Source organism: Lissotriton vulgaris, chromosome 3_1, assembly GCF_964263255.1.
Source record: "Lissotriton vulgaris chromosome 3_1, aLisVul1.2, whole genome shotgun sequence".
In the NCBI taxonomy this organism is placed as follows: domain Eukaryota; kingdom Metazoa; phylum Chordata; class Amphibia; order Caudata; family Salamandridae; genus Lissotriton; species Lissotriton vulgaris.
Window position 1 is genome coordinate 713,864,225 of NC_141689.1, and position 16,653 is coordinate 713,880,877.

Consider the following 16,653-nt stretch of genomic DNA (forward strand, 5'->3'; position numbering starts at 1 on the left):
GAGCTCGGTAGCGGGCAGAACCAAAAACCTCGTCTGGCTTTCTCTCCTGACAGCCTTTGTAGTGTTAGGCCACCGATCTGAGAATTATGACTTAGTCAATGGTCTGCTTAGCGGAAACTCTCTCCTTTCGTCGCAGGTTATACCCTTCTTTGGATGGCACAGTGGGGTCAGGAATCTTTGCACGTTCAAGTGTCTCTGTGTCTGGGTAGCAATTCAACGATGGTCGGTCTTTGTTTAGGAGCTCTTCCTGGGTGGTCACGTCTTCGGTTGTCGTCAGAGTCGGGGGAATCCGCTTGCAATGGTGCGCATGCACCCAGGTCCGCTTTCCTTCCACTCGAAGAGCTGTTCGGGTGGTGAGTAGGACTTGCCAGGGGCCCGTCCACCGGGGTTCCAGACTCTTGGCGCGCTGGAAGTTCTTTATCAGGATGTAGTCCCCGGGTTGCAGGTTGTGTCCGGGACCCCTGGAAGCGTCAGGGATGGCATGCAGCACCTGTTGGTGAATGACAGACAGAGTTTCAGTCAATTTATACAAGTAATCAGACATTAGGACGTCCGGGACGTCATGAATGGAAGTCGGTTTTGGTGCAGACCAGATGCTCATGGGTCGGCCGAAAACGACCTCGTAAGGCGTCAAGTGGTGTTTGGTGGGGGTGGAGCGCATCGATAGCAATGCCAGTGGGAGAGCGTCTGGCCATTTTAGTCCTGTGGTAGCCACTATCTTGGCTAGTTTTAGTTTTAGTGTGGCATTGTGTCGCTCAACAAGTCCAGCAGACTGGGGGTGGAAGACTGCGTGGAACTTCTGTTTTACACCCAGCCCTTTTAAGATGAGCTGGATAACTTCGGCTACGAAGTGGGGGCCATTGTCGCTCCATAAAATTCAACAAAGGCCGTAGCGAGAGAAAAATTCTTTTAATAGTACTTTTGCAGTGGCCATAGCAGTGTTATCACGGGTTGGGTATGCTTCCACCCATTTGCTGAATGCGCACACCACAACAAGTACGTATTTCAGGCCCTGGCATCTGTCTAGTTGGATGTATTCCATCTTCAGGACTTCAAACGGGTGATTGGGAAGCCCAAACCCTCCCCGGGGTACCACAGTTCCTTTCCCGGGGTTATGTTGCAAGCATATCAAGCATTGTTGGACCAGACGTTTGGCGGAGTCTGTGATTTTGTCGTTGTGCCAAACTCTGGAGACAAGTTCAATCATGGGGGCCGATCCTATGTGAGCAGAGGAGTGTGCCATAGTCAGTATGGGAATCAGGTATGAGTCAGGTAGCAACCATTTGTTCGTGTCTTTTGTCCGCCAGCAGCCTTCATCGTCTTTCAGTCCCACCCGTGCCCATTCAGTCAATTTGTGTTGTGTGCTAGCCATTTGAATGTCCCTAATAGTGTCCCTAGTGTCGGTCCATTTCTCTGCTTGGGACCTGGCTACGTACATGCGTGTCGTCGTCCTATTTTCAGCTGTGGTTCGAGCAGTGATATCGGCTAGTGCATTTCCCTGTTCAATAACGTCTGTCACTTTCTTGTGTGCCTGGCATTTGATGACCGCAAGTCTTTTGGGGAGAAGGACAGCTTCGATCAGGGCGGAGACCAGATCTCCATGTAAGATGGGGGTGCCGTGGGAGGTCAAGAATCCCCTTTCCTTCCAAAGGAGCCCAAAATGGTGAACCACCCCAAAGGCATACTGGCTGTCGGTGTAAATGTTCGCTGTGGTTCCCGCTGCTAGGATGCATGCTCGTGTCAGGGCAATCAGTTCCGCTGCCTGTGCAGATCGTTGTGTGATGCGGGCTGTCTCTACTACAGTTCGGGCCGTGGTGACTGCATAGGCAGCTGAAGTGGTGCCATCGGGGAGTTTGATGCAAGAGCCATCCACCCACAGCTCTCCGTCAGGGTCAGGAAAAGCCGTGTCTCTGAGGTCAACCCTACTTCTCGTCTGTTCGTCCGTGAGGGTCACACAGTCATGGACAGGGGGCACATTGGGATCGTTCTCCGGTAGGGGCAACAAAGTTGCCGGGTTCAGCGTGGTGCATCTTTTCAGGGTGATGTGGGGTGTGAGCAGAGTCAGTTCGTATCCAGTCAGTCGTGCACTCATCAGGTGTTGCGTCTTAGTTTGTTCAGGAGGGTGTCAACTGCATGGGGTAGTAATACCGTGAGGGAATTCGAGAGCACGATCCCCTCACTCTGTCGGATAGAGATAGCAGCGGCAGCTACAGCTCGAAGGCAGGCAGGCAAGGCTCTGGCTACGGGGTCAAGAGTGGCAGAGAAGTAAGCGCATGGTCGTTGCTTTGGGCCAATGGACTGGGTCAAGACAGATAAAACACACCCCTCCCTTTCGTGAGTGTAGAGGGAGAAGGGCTTTGTGTAATCGGGGGTACCTAGGACAGGGGCTGAACAAAGGACATCTCGTAGCTCTATGAAGGAGGATTGGCATTCAGGGGTCCAAGGGAGGGGGAAGGGGACATCTTTAGCTAGCTGAGAAAGCAGCGGTTTCACAATGAGGCTGAAGTTTGGTAACCACTGCTGACAGACGGAGGTGAGGCCTAGTAGGGAGCGAACCTGTTTTTGAGTCTTAGGGACAGGGGTTTCAAGAATGGTTTGGATCCGGTCGGGTGTAAGTTTCCTTCCGTCTTTGGACAGAAGGTTGCCTAAGTAAGTGACCTGGGGTTGGCAGAATTGCAACTTCTTTTTGGAGACCTTGTGGTCATTTTCCGCAAGGAAGTGCAGGAGTTGAATGGTGGCTGTGACTGCTAGTGGAGTGGTGTCGGCCGCCAAAAGGATGTCATCGACGTATTGTATCAACACCACCCCATCGGGTAACTGGACCTCATCCAGTTGTCTCTTGAGGGCCTGACTGTAGATGCTGGAGCTTTCTGTGTTGCCTTGGGGTGCTCGACAGAATCTATATGAGTGGGCTTTTAGGGTGAAGCCGAAGAGATATCGGCTGTCTGGGTGGATGGGGATAGAGAAAAATGCGTTTTTGAGGTCAATGACAGTGAAGGTGGTGGCAGTAGAAGGAATCAAAGTCAGGATAGTGGTGATGTCTGAGACCACGGGGTACTGGGGTACAACTACTTTGTTGATCTCTCGAAGGTCGATGATGAAGCGGTATGCTTTCTCATCTCCCTCTCCTTGTTTCTTGATGATGGGCAGGATAGGGCTGTTTCAAACGTTGCTAACCACTTCCTCTACCACTCCTGCGTCTATCAGCGACTGAATAATCTTTACCAATGCCTTCTCGCCCTCGGGCGATATCCGATATTGTGGAAGTTTTGGGAGTATTGCGTCCGGTCGAACAGTGATGTGCACTGGGTCAATCATCATGCGTCCTACGTCCGAATCTGTCTTGGCCCACAGATACGGAGGCAGAGTGTCAAGTAGGGACGAGTCAGTGTCAGTGATAGAAAACATGCGTCGGGAAGGGCAATGTCTAAGCAGAATGGGGTTGTTGTACAGGAAGACTCGAACTCCGTCTTGGGAACATCTAATAGTCGCTCGGAAATGCTTCAGTAAGTCAAGTCCCATAATGGCGTCAGGAGTATTGGCGGAAAGCAAAAACGTTGTATCAGTTGTATTGTTCTCTAAGTCAAAGGGGATCGGAGTGGACAAAGGGTTAGTGGAGGGCGTTCCATCGAACCCTATCGATGTCACAAGTGAGCCAGACAAGGGTGCCCTTGGAATCAGTCGTTTAGATAACGCACTACGTGTCGCGCCAGTGTCTACCAGAAATGGAGACTTTGTACCCAGGACCTTAGCGGTGACATAAGGACCTTGCTGCTTAAAGAAGGACCTTGCTGGTCAACATAGAGCTCAACTGGATCCCTCCCTTGCCCTTGGCAGTCCTATGCGAAGTCGTGGGCATCGTCGCAGTCAAACTGCTGTTACTGATGTCTGGGTTGGTCAAATGTATTTGGTCTGTTTGATTTATCGTTAGTCGCGTCATTTGCGGGCCCCCGTTGCTGTCCTCTATTTCTCGGTCCACCCGCTACGTCCTTGGGGTCCCTATTTCTGTTCATCTCTAACAGAACCGGGCACTGGGATTTCCAATGGCCGAATCCTTTGCAGAAGGCACACTGGTCCTCGCTAATGTCTGTACGTCCAATGTGGGGTGTTGAGGTGCGGTCTTTAGGAGGTGCGTTCCTAGGGACATTTGTCTGGTAGTGTCCTTTGTATTGCTCTCGTCCTATAGTCACCCCTTGCAACTGCGCAATCATCACCCTCTCTTTTAAGTCTTTCTTCTTTTTCTCTGATGCTCTATCGTTTTCATTTTTCTGGTGCTCGTAATATTGGGCCATCTAAAGGATAGCCGCAGGTTTGGAGGCCGCCCAACTACTCTCACTGGCCTGCAGTTTCTGAGAGACCTCCGGCGACAAACCCTTAACATAATTCTGGACAAACAGATGGTGTCCGGTTGCAGTGGTCATGTCCTGGCCGCTGTAATCGGAGAACACCGTTTCAAACCGGGAGAAGTAGTCCGATACGTCTTCCTGGGGTTTCTGACGACAAGCCGTTACTATCGACCAGTCCACTTTCTTTTCTGGGATCAGGGTTTTCAATTTCTGCACAATCTTGTCTGGGAGGTCTAAAATGGATTTCAAAGGCTTCTGTCCAGGTTCTCGTTGCCTATCTATGCCATCGAGTTGTGACCAGGTATGTCCGAACAGCTCAAGGTGGTCGACTTTCCGGATTTGCTTCCACACATCAGCTGGCAGACATAACCCGAAAAACAAGTCGATGTCAGCCAGGGTCATAATCGTTGAACCTAGGGCTGTACCTAGTTCAGTGTAGAAGGCAGTGGGTTTTTTACGTAAATCGGGCAGAGATTTCCGGAACGTCAGAATATCTTGCCGATCCCATGGCTGGTAGACCCAGTTGTACACTACCCTCCCTCTTGCATCTTGGTGGTTGACGTCATCGTGTGTTCCTAGACCTCGTGGAGGAACCCAGTAGGGGGCAGCCTCTCTTATTGGCATCATGGTGCTAGCTCGCTCAGTTCGTGGTTCGGTTGCTACGGGTGTCGTGGGTTTAGCTTCCGATTCCTGTTCAGTGAGGTGGCGGAAAACCTCAAGCGTACGCGTAAGGAGGTCCGTCACATCACACTCGCCCTCATCCCCGATATCGACCTTCCTATACAGAGTCGTTAGGCTCCCGGGACCTTTGTCTCGATATCGGTCCTCATACGCATTCAGGGCATGATAACACAGTTGTACGGCAAAATGTCGTCTGTGGCTCCCTGCATATGAGTTGAACATATCCGGGATGTGCTCTTCACTTTCCTTTCTTTCTACCAGTGTCCTCACTATCTTGTCAATCCCTGCTCGCTCATCCTTGCTTAATCTGTTCGTTCTTGCGGAATCAGCCTTTCGGGTCTCTGGGTCATCTAACACTGTCGCTTGTGCTGTATCTAGTACAAGGGGTTCGGCCGGCGCGGAGGCCATAGGGACCGAAGCTCTGGTACCACTCTCGTCTGCGCTTGGGGATTGCGGGCGCTGTGCTAAGGTTTGGGAGGGGGCATATGGAGGGGGCATGTAGGTGATCGGAGGACCTAACAAGAGATCATCATTGGCTCGCTGTTTTGAGGGTAATTCAGGGTAGAGCGTAGAGGGCGTTCTAACCGGACACTGGCTTGATGTCTCTACCTCTAGTTTCTGTTTGGCTTCTTCTCTTTCCTTAATCTCTTCTTCTAACTTCTTGGCAGCCAGGTGGGCTGCCTTTCGCAGCTCTTTTCCCAACCTACTTTCATTCCTCTTTTTACGCTGTTCGGTTTCTTTGCGCCACATGCCGAGACTAACAAGCATAGTGGGCGTTGTCTTGTGTTTCCCAAGGGCTGTTTCTAGCGCGCTTATTTTATCCTCGTCGAAGGATCCTATCAGTGGCCACTGACTTTTCTGGTCCTTCTTCGTATATTTATGCCACAGCTTGCTATAAGCTATAGCGATCAATCCATGCTTCATGAACATGTCCTTATTAGGGGTGCTTTCCAGTGGAGCCGGATGGTTCATCTCTAATAAGCGGTCCGGGCTAAACAGGCTACCAGTCAGTGGGGAGAAGATAGGCATGACGGATTACAACGGGGACAAAGGTCTGCACTACCTATCTTATCACTGCGTGCAAAGACTAGACAGAATATTTCTATTCTTCGTTGTTTGCAGGCGGTGAATACCTCAAAAGAAACAATATCGAACAGTCAATGTTCGGTCAATCAAACAATCAATGGGGAGAATAAGTAGGCACGACGGGTTACAACAGGGACAAAAGTCTGCGTTACCTACCCTTTCACTACCTGCAAAGAGAGAACCTGTTCTTCCCTGTTTGCAGACAGAGAATCTCCAGAAAACAATCCGCGAACAACAGTTCGGGCCAAACAATCAATCAGTGGGGGAGGAAGATAGGCACGACGGATTACAACGGGGACAAAAGTCTGCGTTACCTATCCTTCACTGCTTGCAAAGAGAGCCTGTTGTTTCTCCGTTTGCAGACAGTGAATCTCCAAACGAACCAACAAAAGTGTAATACTAGTATTATCCAAATCAAACAATCATTTCGCAATTTGTCGCGATTACACAACCTTACCCGGACCGCATGGACAGTTTCTTGTCTTCCGAATCCAGCGCCCGATCGTCCTCTATTCTTCGTGATCTTCGCGGCACTCCTGATGGTTCCCAGTCAGGACCGTAGATCACTCGAGAGAGGTCTGTTCGGAACCAGTGAAGTTCGGATGATAGGCTGTCAGACGAGGGTCTATCGGACAGGAGCTCTCCCGATCGTTGCAGTCGTTCACTCTGTCGTCAGGACCTCTCCCACTGGATCCACGAGTCGCTGATGGGCCCCACGTTTGGGACGCCAATTGTGGAAAAAGGTAGGGCCGATGACCTTTTTCAGAGTTGCCCGTCGTTAACCGCCTCTATTACCACTCAAGTTACCAAACAAAGAGGCAGGCCCTGGAGACTGGAAGGCAGGAAACAGAAGTTTTATTCCGATGGAGCAGAACACATCAAATCAGACAACAGGGTATCTTCTCGAGGTGCTCTAACCGCATCTCTGAGGCCTGGCCTCTTATACACAGGTTTATGATCTTTATTACAGTTTATTGCATGTGGCACATTCTTGCAAATGCTTTGAAGTATGAAAGGACATCCTCGGAATCCCCGCTTCAGGCCCGTTCCCACACATATTTACAGTTGAAGTCCCCACCCCGGTCACAACAGGTGATGATTGTCGCGCAGCTGGACATTCCGCCAATTCACGGAATGTATGTGGTTGATCGGATCTCATGGGGTGGGGGCTTTGATCAACTCGTGGATCCTTTGACGGGAGAAGCTTCCTACTGTATGGGGGGCAACAAACAGCATCCGCAGGGCCAGGTGGTGGCCTGGGAACAAGTAAGACAAACGGGCACAGAGGAAAGGGGGGTTTTATCAAAGGACCCGGGATCATGAAAGGAATGGAGGGAGGTGTTGAGCTGGGAACAGGATGGGGTTCAGAGGCAGAGATGTGCTGAAGAGGGGTTTATGGCCCGAGGCAGGTGAGAGCGGGGGCTGTCAGCGTGCGGGGGATGCTTGCGAGGTCAAGAGAGAGAGAGAGAGAGAGACGCGCTGGCTGTCGGCGATGGGCAGAGAGGCCATGGTATTTAAAATGGCTGCCGCTTACGCGCACGAATGGGCTCGAAAAGGGGGCAAGATGGCGCCGATAATGTTGACACTGCAGTCTAGGTTTTAACAGTTCATTTGACCAATATCCATATTCACAAAGACAGAGGTGGAAAATAGGATGTCATTACACCCGACCCCACCCTTTGTTATCGTTCAACCCCCGGTGTGTAGAGAAGCTAAAAAAAACATCTCTGTATTTTCAGTGAAGAATTTGGATGTTCTCTTCTCTTGTTGGGATTTACTCTAAAAATGTCCACATGAGGTCACAGTCAGTAAGGTCTGTGTGTTTGTAGTGGCCAATCAGCTTAATATTTACATTCCCAGTGCAGATATTACTGTGGTATTCATTTATCCTTATCATTTCCTTTATGGTTGTTATCCCTACATATCTCAGTCCCTAGGGGAAGGTGACCATATAAACCATATATCTGCTGTTACAATTTGAGTGGCTTATTTTCTTAAAGGTTTAACTAAAGTGAAATGTACTGCTATTGTGTGTTTAGTCAATCTGAATATTCCATAGTTAACACATGGTTGATGTCCCAGGACTCTTGACAGTGACCAGAGTGTAATTTGTATATTGGGTGCATTCTATTTTTTAGGTGTAGTGTGGACCAGGATATTGACTCTTTTCAAAAGTGAATCCCGGTTTCTCACAATCAGCCACACTCATATTTCTGATGTTCCAATGTTTCATTTTAATACTCTTTAGTCTGTTGAAAATGAGAGTATGCATGATGCCACAGGTAAGTTTCTCATTGCTCTCCTCTGGGCAGATTTCCAGTAATACTTCTTTTTAATTATTTAACCCACTTATTCAGGATTTGCTTATCAATTTAGGAGAATAGTGGATGATTAAAAGTTTGTTTAATAAGGTTTCAGCTTGTTTGTCAAATTTCCTTACCACCGTACAGTTTCTGTTGATGTAGGGGAACTGCCCCAAAAGAACATTTTTCTTCAGTGCTCTATCATAGTAGTTTTTGAAGAGAATAACGTTTCTGTCAGTCACTTTGTAGTAAACCTCACTCATCAATTTATTGTTTTGTATAAGGATCAAGAAAAGCTATTTTATGTATGTCCAACTATTTATGCAGGAGATGAAAAGTAGGTGTGGATTCAAGTTAGTGATCCATTTCATGAATTCACATAGCATGTCCTAATTGTTCAACCTAGCCATAAGTATATCGTTGATGTAGCATTTCCAACTGGAAACATACCAATCAAAAGGATTGGCATTATTATAGATGTACTTCATTTCAAAGTCATGTATATAAAGGCAGACGAGGCTTAAAGCAAACATACTTCTCATTAAAGTCCTGCTTATCAAGTGCTAAATGTTATCATCAAATTAGAAAAAGTTGTGTGTTATGGCTATTTCAGTCAAAGCCATGGCCAGACTGATGGGTGTTTGAAATTCCCAGTCGATGTTCCTCAGCAACCCCTCTGCTAACCTGAAAAATGCTTCATGGGGTACTTTTGTGAGAGTGTGGATATGTGCACACCTGTAACACTTTCTTCCTAGTTTTATTGATTTTTAATTTTTATGGCGTGCTATGTTTGCTTATGCCTGCCTCGCACGTACTATAACCTAAAAGTGGTCTGGTTCCTCTATGGTAATCTGAAGTCAAACATGCAATGCCTTCCTCCTGGTTAAATACTAACTTAGTTTTCCGTTGGTCTATACAATAATGAATTATTTGTCAATCAAGGTATTCATTCTTCTTATGCATTTATTCTGCATTTCATTTTTTGTATGAAACCAACTTTATATTCTTCTATTTAAACTTATAATTATTTGTCATAACATTTTAAAACATAAAAATTTATATGCAGCGATTGAGGATATTGCTTTCAGCCCAATGCATTTCGGGACTGTGGGTCCCTTCCTCACCATAATATAGCACAAGTAAAATTCCAGATAATAGAGCAGGTACCCTTAAGAGATGGCATTGATAATTCAAAATCACTTCTCCAAAGGGAGATTCACTGGATTAAGAAACTGGATACATTAATGCCGTTAGTACTCAATGATAAGTTAGATATGTCATGTTTCCTATAATATTGAAACTTAAATCTAGTCTTATTGTAAAGTTAGGATTTGCTTTCCGATTAGTAAACGCTTGTCGCTCTGCTTTTTACATGTCATTAAGGAAGTCTCTGTTTTGACTGTAGGTTTGTTAGGTCTTCCATCATCTTTTTTCTTTTTAAGTAAACATTTACAGGCCTATAGTGTGGGGAGATGGGGACAGAATAGAGATTTCTTCAGTGGGTTGTGAGAGTGTGCACCCATCGTCAGCGGTTGGGTCACAAAGAAGTATTTTAGTTTGATTTTTAGACAAAATTAGGAAAGTCCATCAAGATTCAAAAAGGGTCATGCTGTGTCGTAGGAACAACTCCGAAACCTATGTTAAAAGCCTCAAATTCAGTGTCTAAGAGAGTAATGGATTTTAAATTAACAGCCATGTCTGGTTTGATGATTAAATCCCTTTTTGGTCTCTACAGACCTAATCTTACAAATTACATAACTCTATTAATTTTTAAGTCTGTCGTCCCTTTTTCTGAAGGATTAACTTATAATCTATAAATCTCTGGGGCTTGTTTCTAAACTACACTATGTAGTACATTTTGTAGCACTATAGAATGTACAATAACATGCTGTTCACAAACCTAGGTGCGGAGTTTCCACCTCTCCAGCGCCTATCATTGTATGTGCAAAGATATCTGCTGTGAGTGCGGAGTTTCTGCATAAGTAAGTATACTTTCTAATAGAAAATGTGACAAAGGCAGAGTGGTTGGAAATTGAGGAATACTTACTACCAAAGGGGAAGGTTTAATGAAGGAGCAAGGAGGGGTTAAGGAGGGGTTTAGGGAGGACAGATACTTCACACACAAACAGTGTGCTAATTGCTAACCATAAACTACAATTCTAAAGTTACTACATCCAAAGAGGGACCCGAAAAGGCAATAAATTACTGCAGCTTAGAAACAAAGTAAGTCCAACACCACATATGGCCCACTACTGGTACTGCGAGACTCTCCCATAAGAAAATAATGTCGTTAGCGACTTAAAATGAAACCCCGTAGGAATTGATTTTAAATTAAACTAAATTAATTGAAATTGTTAATACTACAAGTAGTGATAATTCAATGTTTAAAAGAATCTTAATATAGCACACATTTATTATTTCTTTGAAGATATTTTATGTTATGTTATGTTATGTTATGTTAAAATTTTATTAAGCGCAAAACAGCTGCCCCAGCAACGAGGCGTCTCGGCGCTGAACCATAACAGATACCTGAGGGGAGGGAAGGGAGGGAGAGGAACTGCAGGAAGATTATGTCAGGGAAAACAGAAATGTTTTAATTGCCTTACGAAAGGCCATCAGGTTTGTCATGGAGTGAATGTGGGGTGGCAGGGAATTCCAAAGCTTCGCCCCCAAAACCTTGAAAGAACGGCCACCCATTCTGCTAAGCCTTGTTCGAGGGACAACCACAAGGTGTTGTCCTAAGGAGCATAGGGCGCGCTGGGGGGTGTAAGGTACCAGGAGTGGGCGTAGGAGTCCAGGGCAGTCAGATCTAAGAATTTTAAAGGCAGTGGTGAGAGCCTTGAATCGAACTCGGGCTTCAATACGCAGCCAGTGTAGCTTCTGGATGGTGTTTCTGGCAGAGCATCTGCGAGGAAGGCCTACCACAGCCCTAGCTGCTGAATTTTGTACCCGTTGCAGCCGAGCCATCTCTGCTTTATTGATGCCTAAGAATAGGACATTGGCATAATCCAATCGAGCCAGAATGATTGATTGAACTATCAGTTGGCGCGTATTGGGGTAAAAAAAAACAAGTATCGGATGAAGGCTCCTCAGCAGGCCCACACAAGTAGCTGCCACTTTCTTTGTGTGGGTCTGGAAATTGAGGGAGGAGTCCAGCCAGACACCTAGATTCTTCACCACATTTTTGGGGGAAGGAATGGGGCCAAGTAGGGACGGCCACCAATGTTTACTCCAGTAGCAGGGATTTTTTCCCAGGAGCAGCACCTCTGTTTTTCCAGCGTTCAGCTGTAGGCAGTTGTGTGTCATCCATTGCACGACTGCCGCTAAGCCATTCTTGAATTTCGCAGCTGAGATTGAGGGGCCTTCAGTTAGAGAGATGACCAGCTGTGTGTCGTCAGCGTACGACACCAGCGTGAGGTCCCACTCTTTTGCCACTTCAGCGAGAGGCTGGACATAGAGATTAAAAAGGGATGGGCTAAGCGCCGATCCCTGAGGAACTCCTTGCTCTATGGAGCGAGGCTGAGAGATAAATGGGGGGCTGAGACCCGGAAGGATCTATCCTTCAGGAAGGACCGAAACCACTCAAGGGCCAGATCGCTGACCCCTATAGCCTCGAGACGTTTTAGCAAAAGAGTATGGGAGACCGTATCAACAAGAACATATTTTATGTGAAAAAGTAATGTAACAAGATATTTTTTGAAACATACTTAAATTCCTTTTGTCTAGATATCACTTTTAGTAATTATTAATGCGTAATACATTACATTTTTTTTACTATATATTAGAAGTTTTTGAAGAATATTTTTAACTTACCATATTATACATTAATGAAAGATTTAATTATAAATCAATTATAAATAATAATAGTCTTATAGCATTTTTATCAGCAGTTGTACGTTTAAAATAAGTATATACAAATAAGGTATTTATCATCAAAATATTTTTACAAACTTTTTCCAAGTTTAATAAACTTATGTAATTGTTCTTATATTATACCAAAGGGAGACTCTGCAGTCGGGGCTGAGATCTCCATATTCCAAGTTATAGGAACAAGTAAACACTCTTGTTACAGTAGGAAAACTAATTGGTAACATAATTTAACACCATCGCTGCTGCAGCAATTCCCCTCTTGTGTTGCATGATGTCTATTCCCATTGTTCATGACGAGCTCGGCTCGTCATCAGCACAGCTCAACCGTGCCTCATGACGAGCTGAGCTCGTCATGAGCATCGAAGGGGTTAATATTAAATATTGCTTAATTTGTTTAATATATTTATTTCAAATGTACAACTAAAGAAAAAAACATGGAGAATCTACAAATAAAAGGCTGTCTAATGTTTGAACCTGAGGAAATGTGTGTGTGCATAACTTTGCTATTTATTCTTACTACCAAATGCTTTACATTTACATTACAAGGATTACAACACTTGCAACACACCTTGGAATGAATAATTCTTAACAACTCCACCACCCATCTCTGGATGAAACTCATTTCAACAACAACCAATGACAGCCAGACTGACCATATACAAAAGGAACCTACACACCAAACCATTTTTCCTGCCTACAAACCTTCACTATATTGTTCAATGTCTTTGTATGTTTGCCCCTTATTTTGAGGAGGAATCATTTGAGCAGCAGAAAAGAAAGGGGTCACAGGCAAAGGATGAACATCTTTTGGTACGTTCAGTGAAGCTGTCGGTGCCATGTACCGATTCTCACCTGGCGTGATCCTCGACATGGTTGCTGGCTTGGATGAGAAGCAGCACCTGTAGCCTGCTCCTAGGCTATCCCAGTCAATGCCATAATACTGGCTGCACTAAATTTCATGTCCACTGGCTCTTTCCAGAGGGTCTCCAATGACAATGTTGGTGTCTCACAGGCAAGCCTGTCCTGATGCTTGCATTAGCTACTGTGAAGGAATAACAAAAGAGTGCACCATTTTATCACCATGCCACACTCACTGGTGGGCAAAGGGTATATAGGACATTTTTATACCTTTGCCCACTTCTTTTGTGTGCTAGGTGCCATTGACTGCAACCATGTGGAACTACACAGAACACCTTTTCAGGTAACACACGCGTTGCCACTTCATCAATGTATCAGGAGCTGCTGCACTGTACGCTGCCTTTCCTCACCCCCTTCAGACATACAGCCACAGTTTCTCAACAGCGATACAAAAGGAGACACAAATGTAAATGTAAATGAGCCATTATTGAATGCATTTTTGGGGTCCTCAAGGGACAATTTAGAAGTCTTGACCAAACAGTGGAATACTGGAGTACTCCCACAAAATGTGTATACGAATATTGTAGCCTGTTGCGTGTTGCACAATATTGCCATATGACAGAGCTTACATATATATGTAGACCATGACCTAAGGCCACATTCAGGAACCTGGGGTGGGGCCAAGATTAGAGGTCAGGGTATTCAGGCATGGGATTGGCTGGTCAATCCTTTTTTGTCTTGAGCTGCTAATTTGTTTACAGAATTTATGAGGTTGGACAGTACCTTGTTAATGATAAATGGTGGCAGTCTAACACACTGGCCAATTATACATTTCTGAGACAGAGTGGGTGTGGTGGGCTTTCTGTGCTCTGAAATGTGTGCCTGTAGGGTGCATTTGTGTTCAGGTGCAATGTGGACTTCTGTGTATTGAGTTAGTGGGCGGGTATCCTGTCTTTTCTGTGTGTAGGTAGGAATGCTGTGTGGCTTAGATGTGATGCAGGCATCGGTTTTTCGGGCTGCATGGTGTGTACGCGTGTTTGTTTTGTTTGCAAGAATTCTGACTCTGTTGTTTGCGTCTTCACGTGTGTACATACTCTGTATATTCGTGTATTTTGTGGATGTCCACGTGTTAGGGTGTCTTTGCTTGTATTCAGCTTTGTTGTATATGTGCATGGAATGGGGTCTTGGGTTATGTTTGGGCTTGAGTGCATACAGGAAATTTTATAACTTTTTTCTGTGTATGTGGAGTGCAAAAGGGGGGGTGGTGAAAATTATTTCGACAGAGCTGGAGGCAAATTTCACTTGCACATGTTAGAAATATTGTGTTTCTTTCTCTGTTACTTAGTTGGCAGCAAATGACCAGTAGGGAAATGCACATACCCAACAAACCATGATATTAAAGCGAGTATGGCATTAAACTAACCCACAACCCCTTTCTAACTGTCGGAACCATCTTTAGCACAAGCCGATAGTATTACATTTGTAATGTGTACTTCGACAATAGCATAAGAGTCATGACAACATTTCTGCTGCCTCCAAACTAGAATGCACGTCATCTAACAGCGACTTTGTGGCATTGGATGCAGAAGTACATGCCTGATGTGGTATTTGCTATGAAGCATATACACACAGATGTAGGAGTTTAATATGCTATTTATTACCATTGTTCAGTGTGGGGAGTGGTAAAGACCTCTTGGTGTGACCACAGTGCTTACCATATTTGGGGTGAATGCACAACAGTGGGAGAGATAATTGACATACCAGCTAAAATAAATGTGATCTACTGAAAAGCACATATTCAACAGCAAATTAGAAAGCTGCAACACACCTGGCTCAAAACAAGCACCAATAAAGACAAACTTCACCTACAGAAACGTAACATATTATACAAGTCAGCTATAAAGCAAAGTAAATATACTATTCAGACAGATTTTAAAATGTGCATCTCTATAAAAAATGCAGAAATAAATACATGCATATAAATCCATATGTATGCATGTATACTCATGTTCTCACATATATATGCACCTAGATACGGATCTATGACAGAATTTCGACAGACAGAATTTCGACCTACACATATATCGACGCTATTATATCGATGGCAAGAATATCGACGCCCTATCTACAACATAGTAAGTACCAAAATATCAAAAAAATAATATCGATGTTAAAAATATCGTTGTTAAATATATTGGTTTTTTTTCTGTTTAAAAAAACTTGTGAAATAATGTAAATAATACTTATAAATTAATTAAACATATTTAAACATATTTAATAATGTTAAAAATCCATAAATAATACATATTTAATAAACAAATAAGTACAAATTAACAAAACATATATATTATATACTTACTTAACAATATTTTTTGTTAATTATTTCCATTATTTATAATTTAAAAAAATAATATAAATTACTAATGGATTTACATACATAAATTATTATAATATATACAAAAATATATATTTAAAACATAATAATGAAATAATTCTATATTTTTAAAGTTAATTAAATACAACATCATCTAAATTACTACAAAATATATAAAATACATAAATAAATAAAACTACTATTTAAAGTATAAAAATAACTACAGTAATAAAAACATTGGATAGCGTAGATTGTAACATTTCTATTCCCAATTAAGAAAATTAAATAGTAGTGAAAACGTTAAATAGTGTAAGGGTCAAAATTACTATTCCCACTCCAGTGAGTGCAACAGTAGGGAAAGCGTTGGATAGGGGGTGGGTAAAAATTACGATTCCCACTTCAGAGGGTGCAACAGTAGGGAAAGCGTTGGATAGCAAGTGGTTAAAAATTACTATTCTCACTCCAGAGGGTGCAACAGTAGGGAAAGTGTTGGATAGCATAGGGGTAAAAATTACTATTCCAACTCCAGAGGGTGCAACAGTAGTGAAAGTGTTGGATAGCGTAGGGGTAAAAATTACTATTCCCACTCCAGAGGGTGCAACAGTAGGGAAAGCGTAGGATAGCAGGTGGGTAAAAATTACTATTCTCACTCCAGAGGATGCAACAGTAGGGAACGTGTTGGATAGCGTAGGGGTAAAAATTCCTATTCCCACTCCAGAGGGTGCAGCAGTAGGGAAAGTGTTGGATAGCGGGTGGTTAAAAAATAGTATTTCCACTCCAGAGGGTGCAACAGTAGGGAAAGTGTTGGATAGCATAGGGGTAAAAATTACTATTCCCACTCCAGAGGGTGCAACAGTAGGGAAAGCGTTGGATAGCAAGTGGGTAAAAATTACTATTCTCACTCCAGAGGGTGCAACAGTAGGGAAAGTGTTGGATAGCATAGGGGTAAAAATCACTATTCCAACTCCAGAGGGTGCAACAGTAGGAAAAGTGTAGGATAGCGTAGGGGTAAAAATTACTATTCCCACTCCAGAGGGTGCAACAGTAGGTAAAGCGTTGGATAGCGGGTGGGTAAAAATTACTATTTTCACTCCAGAGAGTGCAACAGTAGGGAAAGTGTTGGATAGCATAGGGG